Below are 5350 nucleotides of genomic sequence, written 5' to 3' on the forward strand. Positions count from 1 at the left end.
TCGCTCGCTTCTTCCCTCTCTCTCTGGATCTCCATCTGTGCCTTGCGCGAGATGGGTGGCTTGTTGGCAGGGGATGGCGACATAGCTGTACATGTTGTGCTGCTTTGTGATTTGCCTCTTGAGCTGTTCGTTGTTGCGATGGTGTTTCGTTGCGAGTTCCCGTCTTCCACTATGGCGACGAACCCGTACGTCCGGCCTGTTTCGGAACATTTTTGATTCGTTGGCTCTAATTTCTCTCCATCGGATTGGTTCACATGACAGGAGTGTGACTAGTACTAGCTAGTTGGGTGAGATGAATGTACGGGCTCCGTATGCGCACGTCTCCCGATTTTGCTGTACCTTTTCGATCGTTTTGGTTTGGAAGCGTTAATTTTGGAGGTGCTGGTTCTGATCTGTACGTGGCCTTTCAGCCATGAAAGCCTAATTATTTGAACCCCCTCCCCCCCCCCCCCGCTGGTTTATAATGTTTTCATAATTTGTTCACTGGAATCTGTTCAACTGCTCAATATAATCGTGAGGCTAGAATTTCCTACGTCTCTTTTTGCTTTTTCTATTTTCACCGTTTCTATTTTTGCATTTATGATGTTTTCACTGTCTCTTTTTGCTCAATATAATCGTCATGAATCGCTTGATTTTGATTTGACTCGTTTCTTATGTGTTCTGATCATCATTGGAATCTGCTCAGCTGCTCAAAGCGGGCGAGGTCAGAAATGCTGCCCTTCTTTTTGCTTTTCACCCCTTCCCTTTAGCCTCTTGCTCCTGCTGCGTGAAAAAGGTTTGCTGTGTTTCTGCCTTGTAACCGCCCTCTGATCTGATCCTGCGTAGTAGACAGCTGCACAGCCTACAACTTTTCAGGATTCCTGCCCGCAAAGACCATGCCGTTTGGTTTCTCTTTGCCCATTTTGTTTCTTGGCGCTCACGTAATGGCGCCTCGGTGCATGCTTTTTCTGCCCGAAAGACGATACTACCCTTGCAACATACTACAGTATATCCTCTACCATTTGAATCTGTGAATTATTATGGACTAACACCATTAACCTCTCATGTCTCTTTGCGTGCAGGTCCGTCACCCTCTGCCGCCGTCCCCATCATCGCCCCGCTCCTCCTGCCGTGCCTCGCCACACGCTACTGCTGCTACCGCCGCCAGCACGTGTGTCTGACTTTGCTGCTGCCAGCAAGCCAAAGCGGCAGCAACCAAGAGGAGGCAAGTCACTCCGGCATTATGGGCATCCAGGAGCCTGCAACAGTTCTTCCCTCGCCTCCACGGTTGTGGAGCAGTGCCCGTCCTCTGTCCTCCAGGCTGCTGCGTGGGTGTGTTGGAGACCATGGACAGTGCGGACCGCGGGTCCCTTTGTAGCGTCGCTGAAGATTTTGAATTCACCCAATCCAACATTGGCGTGGATATGGTCTGGCGCTTCTACAGGATATGCGGGGGCCGCTAGGAGGCCGTTCCCAAGGATCCGAACAGTTGCACCCATGTGCCGGCGCGGTCCGCACCGCCCCTCCGCCCCGCCAGCCGCCGCCGCCGCCGTCACGGCCTGCTCGATGATGAGGCCTGCATGGTTGGAGACTGTCCATCGCCGTGTCTTTGGGCTTGCCAGGCATGGCTGTCATTATGGCTCGGGTCTTGGCTGGTGTCCTTTAGCAGGACGCCGGCGGCAGGTATATTGCTCTGCTACTTTGCTTGCTTAGCAATTAGTTTGGGTCAAAAATATATAATGCAACATTAATTAATTAAATGGGCCAGGGCATGCAACTAATCATTACATCAATTCTTTAATCTGTCTATGCAGGGGAGTCCACGGGGACACGAGTAGCGGGGGCCTTCGGCGGAGTTGACGTGGGCCAGGAGAACGATGTCCCAGAAGCGGTACACGCGTCTGGCGCTGGTGGTGGCCTTGCTTCCATGGACATACAGGGTCTGCGGTCTCCTGCAGCAGTGCCACCGATGATGTTCTCGCCAGGCCACGTCAGGGCGTTGGTCAAGGATGTGTTGGGGCACCTTAGCAAGTGGGCGCCCCCGCGCCAGAACGACCCCGCCTCCACCCCCACTACAGTTCTTTGGACTTGATAGGACTCTTCTGATCTCTTCTTTATCGATTGTCTCTCTGTGATGACCCACCCGATGATCTCTTCTTTATCAATCGTATCTCTGTGATGACCCATCCGATGATCTCTTCTTTTATCAATTGTCTCTCTATAATGACCCACCCGACCCAATGATGAGGGTGTCCTGACCACTATATGGGTCTGAGGCCATTGTCTACTATTATTGCTTGGGCCCAAGGCCGTGTATCGAACTCGGCCGAGCCCATGAACCTTGCTACCGCGGCGGCATGTGTGGCAGGTAAAAGGACCGACCGTCGAGAGTCGAAGGCAACTCTACTGTCCCCCTTCTTCCTTCCTCCAAGCCGTCGCCACCACTAGCATCGCAATTCCGTCTGAAGCTCGCCGATGCGCCACCGGTGCAGTTAGGACCATCACAACTGGTACTAGATTTTCTCCATCGTGCACGGGATTGAGTCCCACCGGAGTGGTAGGAGATTTGCGAGCGAATCGGGAGAATTTTTCTTCCAATTCGCCCTTAAATCCCATAAATCCCAAACATGGATGACCTTATTCTGCGTAACACCCTAGTTTGAATTTTGCTAGGATTTTAATATTTTAATAAAATTTGTTAGAATTAAATTAGGAAGTGTGCGTACAACTATTTGAAAACAAATTATGTTCTAAAATCAAATAAACATAGATTATAAAACTTGTTCGTTGAATCCAAGCCGTTTGCATTGTGTTTTGTATGCAAAATAGTTTTAAAAGTGTTTTGAAACACGCCTAGCTCCCGATTCAACCTCGTCCTCTAGAATCCTAATCAAACCTAGCTCAATACATCTCTCTTCCCGTCTCTCTCTCATCCAAGTTCGAACTCCTGGTTAATATAAGCTAATCCTGCTCGACCAATCCTCATGTTCTTTCTCTCCCATTGTTTCGAAACAATCCTATTTAAGCTAAATCCATGATGTCCATGTCATAATCCTGTTAACCTTCATAGCACCTAAGCCCGCAACGACCCATGACAATCCAATCCAATCTTATCCATTCTCTCTCACGGGCTCAACTTCAATCTCGTCTCGAGGTTGAATCATTCCTTATCACCCAAACCAAATCGAATCCAACTTTGATCATCCCAAGCTAAGGCCAAACACAAATAATCCAACCACCCCTTCCCCGTGCACCCCTCCCTACCCTCCACAAGAGAAAAAGTAGAAGAAACAGAACCCCCCAAGGCCGAGCGTCCCTCCCTCACGTCATCCTCCCCTGGCGCCCCTATGTCTCTCCCGATGAACCTGGACAGCCATCCATCGCCAAAACAGCATGTGACGTCCCCTTCCTGACCCCTGTCATCTCCCAATCCAGATCACAAAAGCCCCCATAGCCGTGCCCTCTCTCTCTCTGTCCATGGCTGCCCTCCCCCACCCCCTCCCCCCTCCAAAACCACCAAAATGGAGAGCACATGTCACTGCGAATCCATTCTACTGCTGTACCATTTATCTATAGAACCCAAGCTACGTACTGGAGACAGCCGGCGTAATCATCGTCTCTATCCACGTGAAAGCCGTCATTGGCCCGATGAAGTCGCCCCTCTCCTCCTCCCATACATCACCATCGCTGCACTCTCTAATCACTCATGTATCAGAGGCCTCCTAGTGTTAGGATTGATCTCGTCCGACTCGGTCCAACGACCGAGTTGGAGTCCTTGATCGCACCCTGATCGGGGGTGCCCAACTGAGATGTGGTTGGTGGGCTCCATCGTGTAACGCTATATAGAAGAGGTGGGGGCTGCGGAAGCACGCACGCTAAGGTTCACCAAGCCCCAAAACCCCACCGATAAAACCCTAACCGATCTACTGGGGAGCGCTGAAGCGGTGGGAAGCTCGCCACCTTCTGCACCGCGCCGCTACTCCTGCGTCCTCGACGTCGGCATTCTCGACCACCAACGTTGCTCCCGCCATCACAACACGTCATCATCGCCATGGCGAGCTCCTCCACCAAGCCCGAAGGTCGATCTCCCTCTATCTCTCTTTCTCCCGTTTATGTGTACCCTAAATGTAATCTATGCTTTTATTCACAAAATTAATGGAAAGATCCGGCTGATCTATTCCTAGAGATCCTGTACACTCTATCACCTAGGAGTCGACCACCCTGATCCACGGCACCAGGATCAGAGGCACGCCCAGCACAGGATGTAGGCGGCCCTCGTCGTCTCCGGCATATCGTCGTCGCCAACCGGCCGCCATCAAGTATGCCCCTGGCCACATCAAACCCCAAAGTGAGACTTCCCCCTTCACCCCCTTCCTGTTTTGATGTTCCATATCATGAATCACATACCATATTGCAAGTTCCCTGGATTCCCAGCACAGTTCTTCCGCTCGTCCCATCGCTGTCCTCGCGGCCAGCTGCCTTGCTGCTGATTGGCATCGCGTTCCCTGGAGAACCAGCAGTCCGATCATAAAACCCCTTGACCAACTCGTGCATATTGTAACTGCACACACCCTGCAAGATGTCTGAGCCATATGTGCCACGGTTCCTGAGATATTAATCTCGCCATGCTCGCTGCCCTTTCTGTTTACACAGCCGTGACATCCTGTCTTGCATTTACGTTCCCTGCTAATCCAGTCACCCGACCGCCAACCCCTTTAATCACAATGTGCATCATATATCTGCACACATACCCACAAGAGGAATCGACCATATGAGCTGTGCTGCCAGAGATATTAATCTCGTCATACCTGCTGCCCCTGCTGATTCACGGGCAGACCACTGTCTTTTCTTCGCCACCGCTGATCGCCATCTAGATCACCTCCAACTACCACGAACTCTCCAATGTGAAGACACCCTCATCAACTTCCCTTCCTGTGTTTAATGTTTCATGCACAAACACCTAGCGCATAGTTCGATTCCCATCGACCCCAGGCACTGTATCCCCATGAAACTCGTCGCTGTCCTCGCGGCCAGCCACGAAATCACCCGTTGGCATTGGCGTTCCTATTGACCTAGATCACCAATGGCTGAATCTTTCAACCAGCACATGTATCTCGTACCTGCACACGACCAAGCAAGATGGTTCGACCATGTGTCATAGTCCCTAAGATATTCATCACGCCATCCTTGCTACCCCTGCTGTTTGAACAGCAATGCCACCCAGTTCCCCTTTCGTGTTCCCTGGCAAACTGTTGGTCCGGTAGCCAAATCCTTACACCACCATATGCTACAGGTAGTTGCACACCATCACGTGAGTTTGATGTATCAGAGGACCAACATAGACCAAGGTTATGTTTGATGCCATCCACAC

This window comes from Panicum hallii, chromosome 6, assembly GCF_002211085.1.
Source record: "Panicum hallii strain FIL2 chromosome 6, PHallii_v3.1, whole genome shotgun sequence".
NCBI lineage: Eukaryota > Viridiplantae > Streptophyta > Magnoliopsida > Poales > Poaceae > Panicum > Panicum hallii.